The following is a 26,284-nucleotide window of genomic DNA, read 5'->3' on the forward strand; positions in this document are numbered from 1 at the left end:
GGCAATGAGAAAGAATGAAATATGGCCACTACGTGGCAATGAGAAAGAATGAAATATGGCCTGTTGTAGCAACATGGATGGAACTGGAGAGTGTTATGCTAAGTGAAATACGTCATACAGAGAAACACAGATACCATGTTTTCACTCTTATGTGGATCCTGAGAAACTTAACAGAAGACCATGAGGGAGGGGAAGGAAAAAAAAAAAGGTTAGAGAGGGAGGGAGCCAAAACATAAGAGACTCTTAAAAACTGAGAACAAACTGAGGGTTGATGGGGGGTGGGGGGGAGGGTGGGTGATGGACACTGAGGAGGGCACCTGTTGGGATGAGCACTGGATGTTGTATGGAAACCAATTTACAATAAATTTCATATTTAAAAAAAAAAGAAACATTTATTTATTTTTTTTTTTAATTTTTTTTCAACGTTTATTTATTTTTGGGACAGAGAGAGACAGAGCATGAACGGGGGAGGGGCAGAGAGAGAGGGAGACACAGAATCGGAAACAGGCTCCAGGCTCCGAGCCATCAGCCCAGAGCCCGACGCGGGGCTCGAACTCACGGACCGCGAGATCATGACCTGGCTGAAGTCGGACGCTTAACCGACTGCGCCACCCAGGCGCCCAAGAAAAGAAACATTTAATAGGAACTGAGTTCTCGAGGCAGGCATGAAGAAATGGCTTGATGGATTAAAAAGATATTGCCACTAGATCCCATAAGGTCTGAGATGTCCACTACCAAGGACAATCAAGAACTACCTATTATTCTAATGTAATCTTTCATAAGAAAGGGAATCCTTTATTTTCTTTATGGATACCGGTAAAGAAATCAGAAATCCAGAAATCTAAAAGCATCATCAAAAATTAGTCAGGGGCACCTGGGTGGCTGGTTAAGAGTCTGACTTTTGATTTTGGCTCAGGTCATGATATCGAGGTTCATGAAATTGAGCTCCACATCTGGCTCTGGGCTGATAGTGCAGAGCCTGCTTGGGATTCTCTCTCTCCCCTTCTCTCTGCGCCTCTTAAAATAAATAAACGTTTAAAAAAAAATTAGTCAGCCACATCATAATGATTACACTAGATTCATAATGAAAAATGCACATCAAACCCCAAACTTGAACTTTATACTACTTCAGTTTACAAAACACTTTTAATATTCATTATCTCACTGGAGCCTCACAAAAACCCTGTGAGCAAGGGGATACCAGTTTTTACAGATTAAGTAAAGCCTCAGAACTAAGTTGCAAGATCATAACTAGAACCTATAATTCCTCTCAGTATCTTTCCATGTAAAATGTAAATTTTATAGCTTTGCTTTTTCTAACTATACAAAAGTAGTAAGTGTTCATTATCACCCCCCAATAAAGAAAAATCCCCCTCATTACCTTCAGAAAAAAGTTTTCTACAATCTCTTTTTGTTCGTTTTAGTATTCTATAATCTTTACATAAAGTTTATATAAACTACCATTATTTTCCTAGATATATATACCCACACACCTCATTTGGTATTATTTTGTTAGTGATGGTCTCACAACATATAAATCCACTTTCACACCTGAGAATACAGGTATTACACTGGTCAGTTAACACAACAGGGAGTATGTGTCATTCTATGCTTTCCTCAGTTTAAATGTCAATCAGCTAATCTCTTCTGGCATACATACGGATCCACTCAGCCTCTTTTCTACCATTTTCTGTCCCTTCCTGTCTCACAAAAGATATGCAAGTCATAACTCCAAAGGTGCCACAAGTGTGAATAGAGAGTATCCCTCGAAATTAAAATGCCACAATGAGGTACCTCAAGGAAACTGTCAAAGAAACAGAATGAGTAGACAATTAGAAACATTATTTGGTATCATGGAGGGCATCACAAACTTCACTGCCACTTGAAAGGAGTGATAAACCTCATGATTCCACATTTGAAAAAAAATGGAAGCTCAACTTGCTAACGTACAATGCTAGGAACAGATCACCACAAGAACCAAGTATTAATCACCTCATATAGCAATGATTCAATAGTTACTATTTCCAGGAAAACGACTTTTTGCTAAACAGGATGAATATAATTAGATATACTTTTTGAAGCACTGCATACATAAATGGGTGAAGACAACACTGCATTCACAGTAAATGATGCCTCCCTGACATGTGCATTGGTGGGCCTGCTTACCTTGCTAGCTAGCATCAACAAATGTAATTCATTAGCCCAAGAGAAACCTCCTGACCCAAGCTGGAATCAAGAAATCTTTCCTGGAATTGTTTTTAGAACTAGAATGAGGGGCACCTGGGTGGCTCAGTCCATTGAGAGTCTGACTCTTGATTTCAGCTCAGCTCATGATCCTAGGGTGGTGGGATGGAACCCTGCATCAGGCTCTGTGCGGAGTGTGGAGCCTGCTTAAGATTCTCTCTCCCTCTGCCCCTCTCCCCCACTCTCACTAAAAATAAATAAATAAATAAATAAATAAATAAATAAATAAATAAATAAATAAATAAATAAGTGTAAAATAAAATAAAACAAAACAAAACTAGAAATGAGGAAAGTAGTGGATGTTGATAAATTTCAAATGCTACTACGGGGGCGCCTGGGTGGCTCAGTCGGTTAAGCGTCCGACTTCGGCTCAGGTCACGATCTCGCGGTCTGTGAGTTCGAGCCCGCGTCGGGCTCTGTGCTGACCGCTCAGAGCCAGGAGCCTGTTTCAGATTCTGTGTCTCCCTCTCTCTCTGACCCTCCCCCATTCATGCTCTGTCTCTCTCTGTCTCAAAAATAAATAAACGTTAAAAAAAAATTAAAAACAAAAAACAAATGCTACTACGGGCACCTGGGTGACTCACTGGGCTAAGCATCCAGCTCTTGATTTCAGCTCAGGTCATGATCTCACAGTTGTGAGACTGAGTGCAGTGCCTGCCTGTGATTTTCTCTCTCTCCCTCCCTCTCTCTTCCCCTCCCCTGCACGCGCTCTTTCTCTCTCCCTCTCTCAAAATAAATGAATAAACATTTTTTTTAACTCAAATGCACATATTACGGCCTTAGAAAGCACAAGCACTGAAACAAAATAAAGCCCATATAACAGAGGCCAGCAGGACCAAGAGGTAAATACAATATTGAAGACATTCACTACCCAGATGCAATTGTTCTGAGGCATAACCTGCCCTCCCTGCCACTACGCTGTTCGTTTTCATGAAGTATACTAGCCAAAGGGTACATCTCTAATAGGGTTTCCAAAATCTTCAATTAAGCATACCTAAACTATTTGGTCAAATGCCTAAGCATGTTAACAGTCAACATTTAAAAAAAAAATTAAAACAAGGATGGAAGAAGGGAAAAAATCTAAAACTGAAAGCGAACTAATACATTTTTCAAATGAATACCGTAAGCCACTGTGGAATAAAAATTAAACCAAGTAATTTATGAACCCACTATTAAATATATATATCGTCGGTTTGAGAGTAGCTAAGAGAAAGGGAAGAACTACAAACAAATTCTTACTCTTTTTAGTAGTTTGTTTTGGGATTTTTCTTTGGTAGTGACATCAGTGAAGTAATTCTTCAATTACTTTAGATATATCATAGGATGAAACAAAAAAGTAAATGTTTTGATAGTGCTGAGAACCAGGGCTTTCACTGTGCAAGACAAGATACATAAATATGAAATGAGGAAAAACAAGAAAAAAACTGGACAATAAATTACAAACCACTGAAAAAAACAAGAATCCATAACTCCATACCAATCAATGCAAATGTAGAGTGACTGCTGACTTGAAAATTCATTTTATAACTATATATTTTTTTAATTTTTTTTTCAACGTTTATTTATTTTTGGGACAGAGAGAGACAGAGCATGAACGGGGGAGGGGCAGAGAGAGAGGGAGGCACAGAATCGGAAACAGGCTCCAGGCTCTGAGCCATCAGCCCAGAGCCTGACGCGGGGCTCGAACTCACAGACCGCGAGATCGTGACCTGGCTGAAGTCGGACGCTCAACCGACTGCGCCACCCAGGCGCCCCTTATAACTATATTGGTAAAGATTGGTTCAGACAAGAATCACCTACGCATGTTAAATCCAGAGGGAAATTCTGCTAAGTAGGACATTTACATATTCTTAAAATGCGTCTTCACAAATTAATTAGTTCAAGGCGGGGAGGAGTCAAACATTTTGACTGAATATATGATCAAACAATATTATCATCCATGGCACACAGATGGACATCATGTACCTCCAGATTTGATACCATGGGGACACAGCATCACTTAGGCGATTTTTCTGGCCAGGGACACATAATCTCAATCTAATCAAGAGGAAACATGAGACAAATCCAAAATGAGAAATGTTCTATTAAAAAGAAAAAAAAGGGGCGCCTGGGTGGCTCAGTTGGTTGAGTGTCCAACTTCAGCTCAGGTCATGATCTCGCGGTGAGTTCAAGCCCAGCGTCAGGCTCTGTGCCGACAGCTCAGAGCCTGGAGCCTGCTTTGGATTCTGTTGTCTCCCTCTCTCTCTCTGCCCCTCCCCCGCTCATGCTCGGTCTTTCTGTCATAAACATTAAAAAAATTTTTTTTTTTTAAATTAAAAAGAACAGAAAAAGAAACCAAGCAAGCTATATTTTTCAGAAACGTCAACTTCACAGAATACAAAGAAAGGCTATGGAAATGTTCCAGAGTGAAAAAGACTAAAGGACATGACAATTAAATGCAATCATCTGATTCTAGACTGGTCCTGTATTGGAGAGGGGGGAAAAAAAACCTGCTATCAAGAACACTATTGGGCCAACTGACAAAATCAGAAGATGGGAGACTAAAGAATTTTATCAATGTTAAATTGAGGTTGATTACTATGACTAATAGTTCAAAAGAAACAGTAGAGGAAATGGCAATAGCAAAAGAAAACAACCTGTTCTTAGGAAATAAACTAAGGTAAAGGAGTACAATATATGCAACTTACTCTCAAACAGTTCAGGAAAAAAAATCACCATGTATGTATGTGTACAATAGAAGGGAAAGAGCGTTGGTGGTATAGTGGTAAGCATAGCTGCCTTCCAACAGAAGGGAAAGAAGGGACAGGGAAGTAAGGAGAGACAGGAATTTCTGTCAGAGATTTAATTCATTCAATAAGTTAATGACCCAACCTTTTAAGTCTAACACCAGACTATCTAAGGACTATCTCCTTAATCATATACCAAGGAAAAAAACCATAAGCAAGTAAGGCAACAGGCAGAAAACAAGCAAAACATGTAACACGATAAAAGAGCATCAGCCCTAAACACATTTTTGTTTTTCTTTTTCTGCATCATGCTCACTCCCTATTGACTATTAGTCAGCCTATTATGCAATTCATAATAATCTCATCTTTGGGGACATTTCAACTAATCTGAAGATATCCACCCTGCTAGGAGGGGTTCCAGTGAATTACTTCATACAAAATTGGTTAACTCCCATAAGTAAAATTTAACACTAATGTAACATAGTGTTTTTTAAAAACTTAAACTCAATGTATTAATTCTGGTCCTGTTGAGTGCTAAAAATGTGACCCTCAGCAATCTGGTTAACTCAAGCCTCAGTTTCATCATGTGAAAAATAGGAATAAAAACAATACCACTTCAGAATGGTGATGTGACAATTAATTTATACCTCCTGGCGAAATTACACCTTCTGACTCCCAGTAGGTACTCAAAAAATGTTAAGATAGCAAACGAAATGCTTTACTTAAGAAATCGGTAGATTGCTTGGGGCGCCTGGGTGGCTCAGTCGGTTGAGGATCTGACTTTGGCTCAGGTCATGATCTCATGGTCTGTGAGTTCAAGCCCCACGTCCAGCTCTGCTCTGACAGCTCAGAGCTAGGTGCCTGCTTCAGATTCTATGTCTCCCCCTCTCTCTGCTCTTCCCCCACTCACGCTCTCTCTCCCTCTTTCAAAAATAAACATTAAAAAAATTAAAACAAAAAAAAAGAAATAGGTAAATCCCTGTTTCTTTTATTAAGACTTGGGTAACTTATGAAAATTTCAATATAGTAGTTGAAATAGAAACTATACACTGTGTATATAGTGTACGTATATGTATATATACACCACGAGTACGGTGTATGAAATAATTGGGGAAATCTGAATACTACCTGACATTAAGAAATTGTTACTTTAGGAGCAATAAATATGCTTTTCTCTAAGCATTTTAAAGAAAAACTTTGAACTATAAACTGATGATTGACATGGAATTTGCTTAAAAATAATAGGGTGGAGGGGTGCCTGGGTGGTTCAGTAGGTTAAGTGCCCAATTTCGGCTCAGGTCACGATCTCATGGTTCCTGAGTTTGAGCCCCACATCAAGCTCTCTGGTGGTGGCTCGGAGCCTGGAGCCTGTTTCAGTTTCTGTGTCTCCCTCTCTCTCTGCCCCTCCCCGACTCATGCTCGGTCGGTCTCTCTCTCTCTCTCTCTCAAAAATAAATAAACATTAAAAAAATTTTTTTTAATTTTTTAAAAAAAAACAGTAATAGGGTGGAAGGTAGAGACATGATTGAGCATTAGCTTGCAATTATTGAAGATGGGTACACAGGTGAATCGTTACATAATACTCTCTCTTATACATGTTTGAAATTTTCCACAATAAAAAGTTTTCTAAACAAAGGGAAGAAATTCAAAGGAAAATGAAGTTGGCAACATTCACTCAACAACAAAATAAGGATATTAGCTGAAAGTTTAATAAAATGAAGACTGTGGAAATCAGGTAGGAAAAAAAATGTAAAAACTTAAAAGACTTGAACAATAATTATTTTGATATTTAAGGAGTTCAAGAGTTGAAAATAACCCAAAATGTATGTGCCCAAGGTAATCATGAAATATCAAAACATGTGTACCTTAAAACTCTCCTGTACTCCCTGAACTTTCTTCTCATTACAAAACTCTTGTTCTTGACCCTCACTAATCATTATTATAGCTATGTTTTATTTCTACACCTCACCTTCTTCCTTTCCATTACTGTCGTATCTTTCATATACCTATTGTCCATTTTCATTCTCAGCCACAAATTTCAGACTACAGTAAACAAAGTTGAAGTAATAAAAAAGTAAAGTTGAATACAAACGGGCTTATTGGCTTTGACCACAAACAATTACTTTCAACGTGCAGGAGGTCGAAACCACCACAGGTCAACATTCAGTAGCTGCTCTTTCCTTGCAAAACAGTCCAAACAGCCCAAACTATGTCACTGGGTACTCATACTGGAAGCACTAATTCTTAGTATCTAAAGCATGTTATGAAGAATTTGGACAGATTTATTCAAACTTTGACTGGTACACATTAAGTCAAGTCATGTTAGAAAGAACACAATTTGGACTCCAAAGGCTCAGGATCTTACCCAGGCTCTAGCAAGTACCAGCTGAGTTCATTCACTCAACACATGAGTACTGCATACCAGTCACTGGGACAGATACAAAGATAAACAATCAACAATATAAGTGGTTACAAGAGAGGCATATATAAAATTTATAGATACACCAAATATTTTAATGAAAGATTAGCTGATTTTTCAGCTCCAAAATTCTATCATTTAATCTGAATTCTTTTAAGCCTCTTTTTAACTAAAAGGGAATATCCCCAGGAAACAATCTTCAAACAAAAGATGCTTCCTTAAGACTGAAAAACTTGTAATAAAAGTAACAGCTAACGATCTCGCTCAATTCTCACAACAATCCCAAGCAGGAAGTAGTATTATCACCATTTTACAGATAAGAAAACAAAAGTTAAGTAAGACTAAAATAACTTATCCAAAATCTTACACACACAGTAAGAAAAAAACAGGGATTTGAATCCAGATCTGATTCCAAAGCCTATTCTCTTTTCACTAAATTATGTCTCTCATTTTCTTTCACTACATAAAAAGAAAATTTCCAGAGATCACCTCTGAAAAGCTCCCAAGAGAAAATCTTTAGGACAGCCCTGAAATACAAACTGATCACCGACTATAATAAGCTTTTTTTTTAAACAAGAGTATCCGCTATACACACTCTCCAAGACACAAAAAGAAGAGATTACAAGACTAAAATATAACCAATATTCAAGGTAACATATATGTAACACTAATAAAAACATTCTGAAACTAGTTAATAGGAACCAATGAGATTTTGTGATTTTCTTCCAAATGTTTTACCTTTTTCTGAACTAGATTCCAATAACCAAGCAGGGAACGGCCCAGCATATTTTTACCGTATTAACATGTTGGAGTCCACATCACTTAAAAGTGCATATTACAGAGTATGGGGATACAAAATAAAATGTATATGAAATGTTGTCATATTGAAAGAAAATGCAACATTAAAAAAGTCTAGAATGCCTAATAAAATTAAAGCTATGCTGGAATAATGTAAAGTGTGCATTTATTTTTCTGTGTAAGTTTCATTAACCTTTTTTTATAAATTAATTTTTCCAATTTTTCAATTCTAACTGCAAATTTGAGTCAGCAAATATCCCTGACATATAAGTCAACCCTTTACAACAGATGAAGGATAAAAACGAATAAATTTTTTCGTGCACGATTCTAAAGCCGGTTAGAAAAAGAATTTGAATCAACTTAAGTTGCCAGATCCTGGTAACAAGTTTTGCTTCAGAAATCCTTCAGATTAAAATAGGGTTTTACCCTCCCCGCCCCCAACTTCACCCTAGAGTAAATGTTTAAGATTAAGAAAAATTAGCTTGAGGCAGCCGTCACTGTCTAGTTCAATTAAAGATTTTGTACTAACAAAAGTCTCCCTGGTTCGCAATTATCTCAAACAACAAAAGATCTGTTCAAAACGTCCTCAAGGATCCAACTGTGTGGTATACATTCTCCCCCCACCTTTAACAGAAGGGGACTGAGCCTAGGAATCACACACAAGTAAACCACTAAAGATCCGTATTCGCGATTCCTTTGAGAAATTTGTAAATAAGTATCAGAATCATTTATGGTTCCCCGTATCCCGCACAAAGGTGACATTTTCTTTGCCTTCATACCCGCGAAAGGCGGAAACAGCAACCAGCAAAAGCCGCTGGATCTAACATTCTCCCTTCATCCCAACTCCCCCTTCCCCAGCCCCAAACACAAACATGTTCTCTCCACGCTCCTTGCATAACGTCGCTCGCCACAGGGATCAGCTCAAGCTCCACCGCCTCTCTTCAAGGCCCGACGGGAAAGGTTACTCCCTCGTCGGTGCTCCCGCACCACCGCTTCCTCTGGCTGTCAGGCCCGGCGCGGCCTCGGCAGGCCCTGCGCAGATGGGGAAGGGGCCGCCACGGCGCTGCCAAAGGGCTGTTCTTGTTCCTCGGCCCAATGCAACGGAGTCGGGCGGCTCTTCCAGAAGCAATGTCCTAGCACGGGTGCCCGACCCGGCCCTCCGGGGCAGCAAGGTGAACGGACGCGGTAGCGGAGCAGCCAAGCTTTCCTTCTCATCCCGGGGGGTCCCCCAACCTCCTCCCGCCCCCGCCGCCGGCCCGCCGCCATTTTGTGCGCAGCCGCTGCGACACAGATACAATAGTCGGCCCGGATCTCACAGGAAAGGCTCAGGACCCCCACGCTATGGGTTCCCGCCTTCCAGCCCCCTATTCCCCACAAGGCAGCGGTCCTACCTATGCCTACCCGACTAACAGCCGGATCCCATTTGCGCCCCACACAGTTTAGCACTCAGCCTCCAGTCTCGACGCCGAAGAAGCTACCGCCTCCAGAGAGCTGCACGCATGCGCGTCTATCGAGCCTTTGCGAGCCCTCATCTGCTCCCGGCGCCTGCGTACCGCCGGCACCGCGCTCGCCGGGAGGCAAAAGAAAGGAGCCAGCGGAGCTTGGTTCCGGAAGGGGGCGCTCTCGCGTGTGGCGTTCCAGGAGTCCACCGTGTTCTCAAGCACCCAGTGTATCGTTGCCTCTAACCGCTCTGTGCTTGTCCCATCCAAATCTTGCGCAACCTTTAAGATCTGTGTTGTCTCGCCTCCGTGAAGTCTTCCCTGGCCATTTTTGGCTTCAGTAATATTCATTTCGCACTGGATATCATAGTGCTTTGTATGGTTAAGATTTTCCTGCCTTTATGTTCCTGCCTTAAATCTATTTTTGCATCCCTAGCAATGATGTGATGGGTATCACAGCCACTGAAAATATCAGGAAATAGGAACTGATTTGAAGCTTATTAAGCTGAAAGCTTAACGCTCGAAAAATCCTTTCATGTGTCATTCCACAATAAAAATAACCTACCTGTGTGTTAGAGATTTTTAACCTTCGTTTAACTGATGAAAAAACTTGGGGTTGAGAGAACTTGAGTAACTTAATTTACTCTACTACACCAACATAAAAGCTCAATGGTTGGGCAAAATCTGGTAAAACTCAGAAGTCTCACCTAGGATACCACACAAATCACACCACCTGCCCCACGTCTCATGCGTCAGTTTTACCTAGCAGCCAGCAGATGCGTTTCTTTTATTAACATTAAAATAAGCATAGAGAGGGGCCTAAGCGGCTCATTCGGTTAAGTGTCCGACTTTGGCTCACAATCTTGTGGTTGCTGCGTTCCAGCCCCACGTGGGGCTCTGAGCTGACAGCTCAGAGCTTGGAGACTGCTTTAGATTCTGGGTCTCCCTCACTCTCTGCCCCTCCGCGACCATGCTCTCGCGTGCACGCCCGCGCTCTCTCTCTCTCTCTCTCTCTCTCTCTCTCTCAAAAATAAGCATTAAAATTTTTTTAATAAATAAAAATAAAATAAGCACAGAAAAAGATGAAAGAAAAGTCTTTTTTACAAACTATATTTAACCACATTTTTATTTCAAACTAAATATCCTGGTAGAGGAAACAAACCAAAAAAAAAAGCCAACACGCCAACTCCAAATAACTAATATTGAGTCTTGAAGTGTTTCCTTCCATACATTTCTGTATATTCATACAAACATACACAAGCATATTATTTGCATGTAACGGGAAATGTTCTTTTTCTTTTTTGCCAAAAACTTACACATTAGCCTGCTATTTCCTTTTCTGATTACTGACATTTCTCCAAATAAACAATATAGATCCTCTTTCTTAAATAGATAATATTCACAGTATGGCTCCATTATTCAACGTGTTGTTGACACTGAAGTTGTTTTCAATCTTTTGGATACTATAAACATTGCTGTATATAAACAGCCTTACCCACTGATATTTTTATTTTTATAGGCTAGAATCCCAATAGTTACACTGCTACATTAAAGATTTATAGGGGCGCCTGGGTGGCGCAGTCGGTTAAGCGTCCGACTTCAGCCAGGTCATGATCTCGCGGTACGTGAGTTCGAGCCCCGCGTCGGGCTCTGGGCTGATGGCTCAGAGCCTGGAGCCTGTTTCCGATTCTGTGTCTCCCTCTCTCTCTGCCCCTCCCCCATTCATGCTCTGTCTCTCTCTGTCCCAAAAATAAATAAATGTTGAAAAAAAAAATTTTTAAAGATTTATATATATCTATATCTAGATGTTTTATGATATATAATTTGATTATAATTTCTTTCCCCCCCCACAATCATTTTGGCAATTTAATTCTCCTAGAAAAACATCCATTTTATCTGGGTTTCCAAATTCATTTCCCTAGAATTGGGCAAAATAATCTTGTAAATTCCTTTTTCTTTTATGTTGTCCCCTTACATTTTTTACTTATTTCTACAGCACTTACACCTAACATACCATATAATTTATTTCTTATTGCTTCTTATCTCTGTCCACTAGAACATAAGCTCCATGATGTTCGATATTTTGCCTGTTTTCTTCACTGCTTTATCTCCAATGTCTATAATAATACTTGACACACAGTAGAAAAATTAGTGTATACTTTTATTACAAAATGAATGAGTAAAAATGTGTGTGTATGTGTGTGTGTGTTCATGTGTGTATGAAGTTATTGACCTCCTTTCATATCTACCGGCCATGTGAGTTTCCTCCTTTAAAAAAAATCCTTCGGGGGCGCCTGCGTGGCTCAGTCAGTTAAGTGTCCTACTTCAGCTCAGGTCATGATCTTGTGGTCTGTGAACTGGAGCCCCATGTTGGGCTCTGTGCTGACAGCTCAGAGCCTGGAGCCTGCTTCAGATTCTGTGTCTCCTTCTCTCTCTGCCCCTCCCCTGTTCATGCTCTGTTTCTCTCTCTCTCTCTCAAAAATAAGTAAACTTTAAAAAAAATCCTTCTAATATTCTTTGCTTATATTTCTAATGAGCTGATTGTCTCTTTTGTATTAGGAGGTAATTCTTAGTATAGAAGGAACATTAACCCTTTGTCAAATAGGTATATATTTTCTTTCTGAGTATCTTTTGCCATTGTAAATTTTAAATGTAATCAAATCTATCTTTTCTCTTATGACTTCTGAGTATTCTTTCTGTCTAAGAAACCTCACTCTACTCCCCAGAAGCATACACACCCAGGAATTATACCATAATTCTCCTAAACTTGCTAAATTTTTGTTTACAATTTCATAATTTTATTTTTTGCAGTTAGATATATTTTATCTAACATTTATTCTTTTTCTGATATGAAGTAAAGATCTAACTTTATTTTCTTCCAAATATATTAAATCATGAAGTTTCCAGATATTTTAAAAAATGATACTTTCTTCCCCCTTCACTGAAATGGCTCTTCCCTTTAAAAAACAAACAACAGGGGCGCCTGGGTGGCGCAGTCGGTTAAGCGTCCGACTTCAGCCAGGTCACGATCTCACGGTCCGTGAGTTCGAGCCCCGCGTCGGGCTCTGGGCTGATGGCTCAGAGCCTGGAGCCTGTTTCCAATTCTGTGTCTCCCTCTCTCTCTGCCCCTCGCCTGTTCATGCTCTGTCTCTCTCTGTCCCAAAAATAAATAAACGTTGAAAAAAAAATAAAAATTAAAAAATAAATAAATAAATAAATAAATAAAATAAAAAACAAACAACAAAGGAGTAAGTTCCCATATATAAAATGGATTCATGGACCTTCTAGTCTGTCTTACTTATCTGTATACCTATATTCCAGGACCATTTTTAACATTCATTAACTGAGGTTATTATTTGAGGTCCTCCTCTGTTCCAGGAACTCTTCTGGCACCAAAGAGTCAGTGACAAACCAGAAGGCAACACTAACTCATGCCCTCATGGCATATACAGCCTAGATGGGGGAGACAGACAATAAACAAGAATATATATGGTATGTCAGATTGGTACTTGCTTTGGAGAAAACCAAGGAAGATCAGGACAGAGGGAATAAGGAAGTAACAGAAGCTGTGATTTAAATAGGATGGTCAAGAAAGCATGACCCAGGGGTGGCTGGCTAGCTCAGTCAATAGAACATCCAACATTGATCTCAGGTTCATGAGTTCGAGCCCCACATTGGGTAGGTATAGAGATTACTTCTAAAATAAATAAGCAAACAAACTTCTTTAAAAAAAAAAAAAAAAGCATGGGGCCACTGGGTGGCTCAGTCAGTTAAGCACCCAACTCTTGATTTTGGCTCAGGTCATCATGATCTCATGGCTTGTGAGTTCAAGCTCCATGTTGGCTCCATGCTGTCAGCATGGAGCCTGCTTGGGATTCTCTCTCTTCCCCTCCTCCACTTGTGCACAAGCGCACGCTCTCTCTCTCTCTCCCTCTCTGTCAAAATAAATAAATACACTTAAAAAAAAAAAGGCATGACTAAGAAGGCAGCATGTGAGCAGAAAACTGACCGAAGTGTATAAATAAGCACTAGAGAAATCTGGGAGGAAGAGCAGCCTAGGAAAGGTGAACATAAAATACAAAAATTCTTGTGGTGAAGGCCATCTTGGCATACTTGAGAAACTGCAAGAAAGCCAAAGAAGTTGCAATAGCATGAGTAAGAGGGGACACAGGAGATGAGGTGGAGGGGAACCAGGCTATTTTAGTCTGTTGTGGTTGCCATTACCAAAATATCACTGGCTGGGTGGCTTAAACAACAGATTTATTTTCTCACATATTTGATGCCTAGAAGTCCAAGATCAGGGTATAGACAAGTTTGGTTTCTCCTTAGGCTTCTTTCCTTGGTTTGCAGTTGGCCAATTTCTTTCTGTGTCTTCACATGGGCTTCTTCTATGCATATACATCTCTAGTGTCTCTAACCTCTTCTTATAAGGACACCAGTAATATTGGATTAGGGCCCACTCACATGACTTCATTTAACTGTAATTACCCTTTAAGGTCCTATCTCCAACTACTGTCATATTCTCTGAGGCATACTGGGGTTAAGACTTCAACATATGAATTTGGGAGGACACAATTCAGTCCATGACAAAGACCATCTCAAGGCCTTTGGTTTTTACTGTGAAGAGATGGGAAGCTTTTGAACAAAGGCATGACAAACTGACTTTCAATACATTGAATACTTACTCTGTGCCACTACTCTTAATACTGGAGGATACAGTAGTCAAGAAAAATCAGGTACCTGCTTTCACAGCGTTTTAGTGGAAAGAAATAATAAACAAAGAATATATAATGTGATAACATAAAGTAAGGGAAATAAAGCAAGTAAGGGAAAAATGATAAAGCAGTGGCTGGATAATGCTTTAGATATGGTCACCAGGGAAGTCCTCTCTGGTAAAGTGACAGCAGAGATATAAGGGAAGAGTGAGGGAAAGTCATTCAGATATCTGGAAGAAGAGGTTTCCAACAGGACACATCAAGTGCAAAGGCCCTGTGACAGGAGCACATTGGGTATGTTTGAGGAATAACTAGAAGGCCAGCACAGCTGAGGTGGAATGATACAGAGGAAGGACAAGATGAGGATAGAGAAGTATAAGGGATCAGATCATGCAAATCTTGATAAGCCACTTATGGCTATACAGAACACTGAATACATATTGGATTAGGAATCACAAAAGTTTCCTTTCTAGCCCTGCTCCGATACTAACCTCACTGGATTTTGGCTTCCTTACCATAAAAAGGGGTAAGGGAAGGGACTAGATTAGCTTGCCCATAAGATGTGAATCTGGAAATCTCCTGTAAACTAAAAGATGTTCATGAATATTTTTGGCATTCCTACAAAAAAAATTTTTTTTTAAATTTTAGAATCTACTATATCCACACTACTCCATGCTTTTATACCTTTTAGCTACCTTGGACCACTTGCAGAAATGCACATTCCCATCTAAAAATGTCAGTATTCCTGACAGAAAAAAAGTCGTTTTACTCCACATCCTCTTCTGACCATCGATCTTGTCCACAATCCTCCACCCCTTTTGTTACCCACACTGCTTTCTGATTGGCCATACAAGTACTGAGCAGCTCTAGCCACTGTGCGCCTTCCGCCTGCTCAGCACAGTCACAGCTCAATGCCTGAAAGGATTAGAAAAAAGAATAGTCATCCCAAGCTTTTTCCTGTGATTTGTTAACATGCATGGGACTTTGTCTAAATGACATAAAGAATCTCATCACCATCTCATCTCAAGTGCAAGTGTTGTAAAAAATGGGATTTGGGGGCAATAATTGCCCTCTATATGTCTTTACTTTATGTATGTATGTATGTATGTATGTATGTATGTATGTATTTATTTATTTATTTATATTTATTTTAGAAAGAGAGAGAGAACACATGAGTTGAGGAGAGGTACAGATGGAGAGAGAGACAGAGACAGAGAGAGAATCTTAAGCAGGCTCCATACTCAGCACAGAGCCCAGCATGGGGCTCAATCCGATGACCCTGGGATCATGACCTCAGCCAAAATCAAGAGTTGGACACCCAACCAACTGAGCCACCCAGGGCACCTCTACGCTCCATATATCTTTAGAATCAAAATCTAATGATTGAGATAGACACAGAACCATGATGAAAGTCTGAGAAACCCCAGAGCCATATCATGCCCTGCTAAAGAACATAAACATCAACAAAAGTTGGGTGTTACTGATATTTGAATTTTGCCTCGTTTTGCCAGACTATAAGGTGTGTTTTAAATGTTTACTTTTGAGAGACAGAGAGAGCATGAGCAGGGGAGGGGCAGAGAGACAGGGACAGAGGATCCAAAGTGTGCTCTTCACCGACAGCAGCAAGCCCCATGTGGGGCTCAAACCCATGAACCACATGACCTGAGCCGAACTTGGACACTCAACCGACTAAGCCACCCAGGTGTCCCAGTCTGCCTCTTCTTATTAAGGTGCTTTCTAAGGGTTCCTGGGTGGTTCAGTCAGTTGAACGTCCAACTTTGGCTCAGGTCATGATCTTGCAGTTTGTGAGTTTGAGCCCCGTGTTAGGCTCTGCACTGACAGCACTTCAGATTCTGTCTCCCTCTCTCTCTGCCCATCCCCTGCTCTCTATCTCTCAAAAATAAATAAACTTAAAAAAAAAGTGATTCCTAAATATATCCACCGGTTCTTTGATATGATTCACTTCACAAGGTAGAGCCTAATTCCGCACTCACTGAATGCCCAGGTCAGACTTATCATATTGTTTCTAATAAATAAAATGTGGTGGAAGGGATGCTATGTGACTTCTAAGGGTAGGCCATAAAGAGGATACCTTCCACCCGGCTTTCCCTTCTCTCTTTTGGATTACTTACAGCAGGAAAAGCCAGGTTCCATGTCATAAGAACATGCAAACAGCCTGCTGAGACGCCCAAAAGGGAAGGGATTTTAAATACTAACAGAAGCAGACAGCTTAGCTTAACAGAGAGATCAGGAAAAGAGACTGTCAAAGAGAGCTCTGCTAAAACACTGTCATCCCAGAGTAACTTGTGCCTATCCACGGCTGTATTCTCTGAGGAGCAAGAACAGAGGTTGCGCATTGAAGGGGCAATAGGCTTCACTAAAATAGTTTGTTTAAGTTATTAGACAAACAACCAACCAAACAACAAGAAAAATAAGTCCCAGGAGAGAGATAATCAGGATCTAGATTTGCTACATGGTACCTAAAATGTCCAGTTTTCAACAACAAAAATTTACAAGACATACAAAGAAACAAGAATGTGTGACTCCTACACAATAAGATAGGACAACAGAAACTGCCTGTGACAAGGTTCAGATATAGGATTTAACACACAAAGACTTAATAATAATTATTAGAAATGTATTGGTAGAGATGCGCGTGGGAGGCTCAGTTAAGTGTCCAACTTCCACTCAAGTCTTGATCTCATGGTTTGTGGTTTCGAGCCCTGCGTTGGGCTCTGCTGACAGCTCAGAGCCTGGAGCCTGCTTCAGATTCTGTGTCCCCCTCTCTCTGCCCCTCCCTTGCTCTCTCTCTCTCTCTCTCTCTTTCTCAAAGATAAATCAACATTTTAAAAAGTAATAAAAAATAAAATCTGAAAAAAAAAAGAAATATATTAGAAGAACTAGAGGGAGCCATGCTAAAAGAAGTAAATAAAATGTATGACATGTTGCAGCAAATAGAGAATGTCAATAAATATAGAGGAATAACTTTTTCAAAGAACCACATGGACATTATGGAGGTAAAAAGTACAATAACTAAAATAACAAGTTCACTAGAAGGGTTCAAGAATAGATCTGAACTGGCAGAAGAAACAGCTAAAACAGGTACCAATGTAGACCTTTCATAAAAAACAGCAGTGTAACACAATTTTCAGAAAGGGGGGGACACTCTTCACTTTATACCATTTTGGCTTAAGAAATATTTCATAGGAATGCTCTACTTTCAGACAGTGGGGGAAACTTGTAATGGACGTTTCCGTGGCACCAGCACTATAGGTTTTGGAGTCACTGTAAGATACACAGAATTACATCCATAATTAATATGAGGGACAACATTTCAAGCAGTAATTTCTCATACATGGAAAATAAAATTAAGAAAGGACCATCAAACAAAAGCTTCAGACAAGGCAAGTCCGAGGAGAGCATATGAGAACAGCTGCTGATTCAAGTGAGGGGTTCTGGCATAACCAATGAGAAGGCTGCCAAATACTATTCCAACACCAGCACCAGAAACTGCTACTCCTATTGTTGCACCACCTGCACCAATAAATTTGCTAATAGTATCAATGTCTCTCTGATTGCACTGGCGTGAAACTCCCACTGGATTAGCTAAAACACCATTCTGTGCTGCCATTAAATACTGTAGAGCCCTCTTCTCTCAAGATAACACTGATGCAGAAATTGGTCTGGATGCAATTCTGGATCCAGCTTGGATTAGAGGAGAGGTGCAGGCAAGCTTGGCACAGATGAACATACTATACTCTTTGCAGGCAGCACAACTAGAAGACTTGGGTGACAGGCAACTTAAGTTCCTCTCCCACTTCTTCTCTTCCTGGAAGGCGGTGGCAGTGTCTATTTCAGAGGTCAAAGGAGTGTGGTTCCGGGCGCCTGGGTGGCTCAGTCGGTTAAGCGGCCGACTTCGGCTCAGGTCATGATCTCACGGTCTGTGAGTTTGAGCCCCGCGTCGGGCTCTGTGCTGATAGCTCAGAGCCTGGAGCCTGTTTCAGAATCTGTGTCTCCCTCTCTCTGACCCTCCCCTGTTCATGCTCTGTCTCTCCCTGTCTCAAAAATAAATAAAAACGTTAAAAAAATATTAAAAAAAAAAAAAGGAGTGTGGTTCTCTTTCATTTTTGAAGGATAGTTTGACCAGATACAGAATTCTTGGTTGATACTTTTTTCCTTTAGCACTTTGTATTCTTTTAAAGTTTTTTTATTTTTTATTTTTTATTTTTAGGGGTACCTGGGTGAGTCAGTCGGTTAAGTCAGACCTGAATTTTGGCTCAGGTCATGATCTCACAGTTCAAGAGTCTGAGCTCCATGTTGAGCTCTATGCTCACAGTGCAGAGCCTGCCCTGGATTCTCTCTCCTCTTTGTCTGCCCCTCTCCTGCTCTCTCTCTCTCTCTCTCTCTCTCTCTCTCTCAAAAATAAATAAGAAATGTTTTTTAAAAAGGCTTTTTTAGTTTTTTTATTTTTAAGTAATCTCTATACCCAACATGGGGCTCGAACGCACAACCCCAAGATCAAGAATCACATGCTCTACTGACTGAGCCAGCCAGGTACCACATGTTTTAGCACTTTAAATATGTCATTCTATTGCCTTCTGGCCAACACGATTTGCAAAGAGAAATTGGTTGTCATTGTTACTGGGGCTCTCTTGTACAAGATAAGTCCATTCTCTCTTGTTTTCAAGATTCTTTGTCTTCCAACAGGTTGACTATACTATATCTGTATGTGGATCTCTTTGAATTTATCCTGCTAGGATAAATTGAACTTTTAGTTCATTGAACTTTTTGGATGTGTAGTTTCACATCTTTCACCAAATTTGGAAAGTCTTTGTATATTATTTCCTCAGAAAGTCTTTCTTCCCTGTTTTTCTCTCTCCTTTCTCCCTCTCTCTCTCTCTCTCTCTCTCTCTCTCTCTCTCTCGGACTCCTATTACACATACTCTGGTATGTGTGATGGTGTCCCACATATCTCTTAGGCTCTGTTCATTTTTCTTCATTCTTTTTCCTTTGTGCTCCTCTGACTGGATACTCTCAATTAAATATTTTCAAGGGTGTTGATTCTTTCTTCTGCCTGCTTAAATATGTTATTGAATACCTTGTTTTATTTTCTTCCTAGTCACCCCATTAGCAAGGGTGGGATTCCCAATCTAGGATTATTGACATGACTGAACACATGACACCCAACACTGAGAAAATGAGATTGCTAGCAATTTGTTGTCACATATACTTACCACCTGGGGGAAGAGAACATCACACATCACACAGAGCCCTGTGAGAGTCATACTCAGAAACAGAATGAACAATCACATGTCGGAGGTAGGCTTTGTCATTTCAATAGAGTGGGTTGATACTTGGCTCCTGCAGTAAGCTGTGATTGTCTTATATGAAGACTTTCATGGACTTGCAGGGAATGGAAACCTGTTACTCAGGAACAATCAGGAACTGCACATGGTCCCCATGATAAAAAAGTTTGTTTGGCTGGGGATATGGAGTTTCTTTTTATTTTATTTTATTTGTTTTGTTTTGTTTTGTTTTTAATTCCTTTAGTTTTTTTTTCTTTTGGTTTATTTATTTTGAGAGAGAGAGAGATTGAGAGAGAGAAACGTGGGTGAGGGAGGAGCAGAGAGAGAGGGAGAGAGAGAATCCCAAGCAGGCTCTACACTATCAGCACAGAGCCTGATATGGGGCTGGAACGCATGAACTGTGAGATCATGACCTGAGCTGAAATCAAGAGTCGTTTGCTTAACTGACTGAGCCACCTAGGTGCCCCTGAAATTTCTTTCTAGAGTGATGGAAGTCTTTCTAATGTTGATTGTGGTGATAGCTGTGTAGAACTCTATGAATATACTAAGAACCACCAAATGGTCACTTTCAATGGATGATATCCATTGAATTCATATGTGAATCATGTCTCAGTAAAGCTTTTACATTAAAGGTTCCTTCTATAACTTATGAGAGTTTATTTTAAAGCTGCACAGAAAACAAACAAACAAACAAAAGGACAGAGCCTCCAGCTCTGCTACTGGAAAGCCAGGTCTCAAAGAGCAATAGAATATGAACTTCTCATCATTCATGACCCAGCAACAGCAGCTCTGCTGACTTTGTCATCTCCTCATGCCCTCTGACACAGGCAACTGTTGTTCCCTACTTAAATAAGTCTACCATACAGATGACTCAGTATTTCTAGGTTTCTGCTTCCCCTCTGACCTTAGCTTCTGCTTGTCTTCTTTCTGTAAATCTCAGATTCAGATTTGTTTGGGTCCCTTTGTCCCCTTTTTGCAGCGTTCTCATACTAGTACATTCATAAGTCACTGGTCTGACTAATAGAACATACATTTTGGCTAAGGCACTTATCCCTAATTTAATTAGCTCTGGAAGAGGCAGTAGGTAATATGATACATTGCTGGTGTGAATCCAAAATAGTACAGCCATTCTAGAAAATGGCTTGGCCCTTTCTTATAAAGTTAAACAAGCATTTTCTATATAACCCTAGAATCCCACTCCTGAGAATCTACCCTAAAGTGATAAAAGCTTATATCGACACGAAAACCTATACACAGATGTCCATAGCAGGTTTATTTATAATAGCCCCAAACAGGAAACAACCAAATGTCCTTCAAAGGATAAATGGATAAACAAATTTTGGTACATCCATACAATGAACATTACTCAGCAATAAAAAGGAACACATTACTGATACATACAACAACTTGGATAAATCTTAAAACATGCTGGGTTAAAGAATCTAACCTCAAGAAGTTACCTTCTATGTGATTCCATTTATATAACATTCTCAAAACCATAAGACAGGAGTGATGGAGAGCAGATCAGTAGTTGCCAGGAGTTACAGTTGGAGTGGAAGTGTGACTGTAAAAGGCTAGCACAAGGGAGCATTTTGGAATGATAAAACTGTTCTTTTTCTGATTATGGTGGTAGTTATACACATCTATACGTAAGTTAAAATACAAAGAACTGTACACCAAAAGAAAGAAAATTAAAGTTTCTGTACGATAAGCTTAAAAATAAAAACTAACGAACTTAGAATATTCTTACGGAATGAATGTTTGTGTCCCCCGCCTCAACCCCCATTCATAAGTTGAAACCCTAACCCCTAATGTGGTGGTATTAGGAGGTGTGGCCTCTGGGGGTGATTAGGTCATGAGGATGGAGGCCTTGTGAATGGGATTTAGTGCTCTTATAAAGGAGACCCCAGAGAGCTCTCTCGCTCTCTTTCTGTCATGTGAGGACACAAGAAGACAGCTGTCTGCAACTCAGGAAGAGGGTTCTCACCAGACCTGATCATGCTGGCACCCTGATCTTGGACTTCCAGGCTCCAGAACTATGAAACATAAGTGTTTGTTGTTTATAAGCCACTCATTCTATGATATTCTCATAAAATAGCAGACAGATATTAACAAGCAAGTTATAGAAGAGAAAATGCAAATAGTCAAATTTATTAGTAATCAAAGGAATACAAATTAAAACAGTAAGAAGATATTGTTCACTTACCAGATTGGCAAAAATGAAAGACTGATAGTATCTAGTGGGGGTGAATATGTGGGGAATTTAGTAGACTCATATGTTAGTGAATATGTAAACTGGTAGAGCCTTTTTTAGAGGGCATTCTGATGGCATCTTAAAAAAAATGCATATATCCTTTAAGCCAGATAGTATATTTATATAATTCCAGTACTTATCATAGTACCTGGTATATAGAAAATCAATTACCATGTGAAAATTGAGATTATCAGGTAAGATTTCCTGGAAGAAATGGGGGCACCTGACAGAGTCAGTTGTTTAAGCGTCTGACTTTGGCTCAGGTCATGATTTCATGGCTTTGTGAGTTCGAACCCTGTGTTGGGCTCTGTACACTGTGCAGACCCCATTTGGGATTCTCTCTCCCTCTTTCTCTGCCCTTCCCCTGTTCACGCTCTATCTCAAAATAAGTAAATAAATAAACAATAAAAATAAATTGGAAAAAAAAAAAAAGATTTCCTGGAAGAAATGAAGGTTTGAGCTGACCCTTCAAGGATGGCTAGGATTTGAATCAGTAAAGAGGAAAAAAAAAAAAAAAAAAGGATATTCTAGGAGAAAGAAAAGCCGAGACACAGTGACTCAAGAGGCAGAATGAATATGTTAAATTGGCATCAGCCAGGTTTCAATGCAAGAGAAGAGTAGGAAGGTGGAGAGAAAGAAATGGAAATGCTTTCACACGGTGAGGTCCACCTAATCTTTTGGAGCTCAAATTAGATTCCACCTCCCCTAAGAAACCTCCCCTATCCCCAGAATTAATGGCTTGACCTATTGCACTTCCAAAGCTCCAGAGGGAAACCTCATTATCACTGATTCTCAAACTTCATCCTGCATCAGAATCACATGGTAGGTAGGTTTTTAAAACACAGATTTCTGGCTCCACCCCCTACAGTTTCTGATTCAATAGGTCAAAAATTGTGGGGACCACAATTTGAGAGCTACTACTCTGCCAAATTGGCCTCTTTTGAATTGCTAAAATACCATTATAGTGAACAGCTATTATTTTTGCCTTCCCAGTACCTGTTCTGGCTTTTTTCAGTAACCAAGCCCTTTTCTAGAGAACTATTTCTAAGTAGCTTAGGGGTGCTTGCTTCCCCCTTAGACACAGGACCCAGACCTGACCAAAGTATTCTATTCCTGTGGTCACAGTAATTGATTCAGGAATGAGAATATGGCCAAGCAGGATCTTCTCTGGGGTTTTTCTGCAGAGTTATCAGAGAAGATGCTCTCTTTCTGCTAAGGTTGCTAACCTGATAAGATGTAAGTCTCAGGTTTCTGGTGGCCTTCGTGACTACCAAATGGAGAAAAGCTGTTAAAGAGAGAAGGAAGATGTGGATGACATCACCTGAACCCTTATATCTAGCCATGCTCAGTTAAACTACTATAACTTGGAACATTGTATCTGTGCCTATCAAACCTAAAGCTTGAGAGGCTTTTAGAAATACAGTATCTTATATATGAACACAAGACCTAAATTGGGCCAATCAGACTAAAGGGAAAGACATTTCATTTTAGTGGACAGCCTCTCCTTGCCTCCATTCCAAGACATCACCAAGAAAGTCTCTATCCTCTGTAGTTACTGGCAGCTCCCTTGCCACCACAGGAAGCCAGTCTTAGGATAGAGCCTCTGTTGAGAATGGCAGGATGAAGAGAAGAATAAACTTGGGTCTATACTGACATAAGTGAGCCACTGCTGACATTTATCAGTTACCACCTATCACTGGACTTTGGGTTATATAAGACAATAAATTTATTTGCTTGGTCTAGTGTTTTTTTTATTTTTAATTTTTTAAAAGTCTATTTATTTTGAGAGAGAAAGAGACAGTGGGGGGGGGGGGGAGGGTGGGCAGAGGGAGAGAAAGAGAATCCCAAGCAGGCTCCACACTGTCAGTGCAGAGCCTATTGCAGGGCTTGAATTCCAGAACTGCAAAATCATGACCTCAGCCAAAACCAAGAATCAGATGCTTAACCAACTGAGCCACCCAGATACCCCCAAGCCAGTGTTTTTGTATCAAAGTCAAAAACTATCCTCAGTCATGTAAGCTAAGTCATATAATTGGCTACTTCTGACATTGAATTCTTGCAAGAAAGAATAAGCTTCAGTCAAAATGGCCCATCTGAAAACAAATAAGAAACACTCTAGAGCCTTGCAAAGAGATATCTGTATTGCCCAGAGACAGTAATCCCAAAATGGGTGTAGGTCAGATAATCACTAACCTTACTAGGTTACAAAAACCAAAAGTTCTGCCTCAAGCTAATGTAAAGGAGTCACAATGGGAGAGCTCATCAGGGTCCTGGAAGGTCCAAAGAATTGGGACAGCCCGAAGGACCAATGTCTTCTTGCTTCCTTTTGCCTCACAGCAACCCACTCTAGGTGGGACAAAGGTGAATACCATATAATAATGAGCCAGTCTGAAACGCACACTGGGGACAAGGGGAAGAAAAGTTGTGCCTCCCCACCTTGAAAATGCCCCAAGACAGAGGCCATGATTGAAGCAGTTAAATTTGAGTGAAGTAGCTTAACAGACAAAGAGACCTATTCCTGGGGCACCTGGGGGCTCAGTCATTTAAGTGTTAGACTCTTGATGTCAGCTCAGGTCATGATCTCGAGGTCCTATGATCAAGCCCCGCATCAGGCTCTGCACTGAGTATGGAGCCTGCTTGGGATTCTCTCTCTCCCTCTCTCTCTGTCCTTCCCTTACATGCACATGCACACACACACATACACACATGCGCGCGCGTGCTCTTTCTCTCTCTCAAAATAAATAAATAAACTTAAAAAAAAAAGAGAGACCTATTCCTAAGGAACAGAAATGAGCATGTACATTCAATATTGATGTGAACACAGTCTTTCTGGAAGGCAATTTAACTCAACAGAAACCTTTTAAAAAATGTTTCTACTCTGGGGGTGTCTGGCTGGCTCAGTCAGTTAAGTGTGCGACCTTTGATCTCACCTCTGGTCTTGAGTTCAAGCCCTACATTGGGCTCTGTGCTAGACAAGAAGCCTAGCTTAAAAAAAAAAAAAAAGTCTATACTCTGGATCTAACAATTCTTTTTTTTTTTTTATTTAAAAAAAATTTTTTTTTTCAACGTTTATTTATTTTTGGGACAGAGAGAGACAGAGCATGAACGGGGGAGGGGCAGAGAGAGAGGGAGACACAGAATCGGAAACAGGCTCCAGGCTCCGAGCCATCAGCCCAGAGCCCGACGCGGGGCTCGAACTCACGGACCGGACAGCGAGATCGTGACCTGGCTGAAGTCGGACGCTTAACCGACTGCGCCACCCAGGCACCCCTGGATCTAACAATTCTATATCTAGGAATCGATTCTAAAGAAATGAAGACTTAACTACAGATAGATTCAAATGGCCACCACTGAAAACAATTTGAATGTCCAATTGCCAAAGTTATGTCTTTCATTTAAGTGTCTTCTATATTCCAGCCATTTTGCTACACAACGGAGATAAAACAGTACATGTCAAATTAAGGGCTAAAAGTGAATGTTCAGAAACTTTTATATCAACTTAACACAGCACTTTTAGGTCTTAAAGCTAATAAAAATCCATGGCTTATATTTTGTATCTCTGCGTTTTTATTTTATTTTTTCCAGTAACTTATTTTTATTGTATTTAACAAAAATATTGTTCTGTGACAGATTGGGCATTAGTTAATTATTTAACTAATTAATTTTTGAGAGAGAGAGCATAAACAGGGGAGGGGCAAAGAGAGAAAGAGAAACTTAAGTGGGCTCTGTGAGATCATGACCTGAGCCAAAATCAAGAGTTGGATGCTCAACCAACTAATCCACTAAAGTGCCCCCAGATTGGACATTTAAAAAATTGGTCCTTCACCACAGATACTTTGAGAAGCCTTGGTATAGAGAATTTATAACATGGAGGCCTAATTGGGTATAGGAAACCAGTTCATTTGGCCAAAAATTACAGTACAGACTAAGGTGCTGGCAATGGAAATGGAAAAAACTTAACATATTTAGGAGGCAAAATTGGTACAATTTGGTAATATGTAGGTATGAGGAAGAAGTGAAGGATGTGTCAACAGTGATTCCTAAGTTGATGGCTTATTCAGTGGGACAGATAATCTTGCCTTTCACTGGAAGACTGCCAGGTTTGGGGGACGGGAGATTCATTAGTTCTGCATAGCTTGGATTTGTAGAGTTTGGAGTGTCTTTGACAAAGCAGAAATGCTAAATAGGCAATGAGATATACCTAGGCTAGGTCTCAAAAGAGGCTTATGAGAATGTAAATTTAGAAGTCCCTGGCATGTTTCTAATAATTGAAGCTGTGAGCCATTGATGAGATTACCTGGGGAGATAATACTGAGAAGATGGTCTAGGCCAAGTGTCGAGAACAGGCAATATTTAATGACTCTGAAGAAAAGGATGAGCTTG

At 40.1% G+C, this 26,284-nt stretch overlaps 1 protein-coding gene and 1 pseudogene across 12 annotated transcripts in view; both read right to left on the reverse strand.

The window, feature by feature from the left end:
• Window positions 1-26,284, reverse strand: part of ZNF638 (zinc finger protein 638) — a 141,073-nt gene that overhangs the window by 78,912 nt on the left and 35,877 nt on the right. Inside the window, exon 1 of one of the 12 annotated variants that reach the window (XM_086700898.1) lies at window positions 9,579-9,736. The exons of 10 other annotated variants lie outside the window; for them this stretch is intronic. The gene's annotated coding sequence lies outside the window, so the exon portion shown is untranslated. Of the gene's footprint in view, window positions 1-9,578; window positions 9,737-26,284 lie in introns of those variants that run through there. One more of the 12 variants, XM_086700899.1, reaches the window with a different exon arrangement.
• LOC147582443 (ATP synthase F(0) complex subunit C3, mitochondrial pseudogene) lies at window positions 12,860-19,905 on the reverse strand (annotated as a pseudogene).

This window comes from Puma concolor, chromosome A3 (assembly GCF_028749965.1).
Source record: "Puma concolor isolate L17-30 chromosome A3, mPumCon1.1.hap2, whole genome shotgun sequence".
NCBI classification, from domain to species: Eukaryota; Metazoa; Chordata; class Mammalia; order Carnivora; family Felidae; genus Puma; species Puma concolor.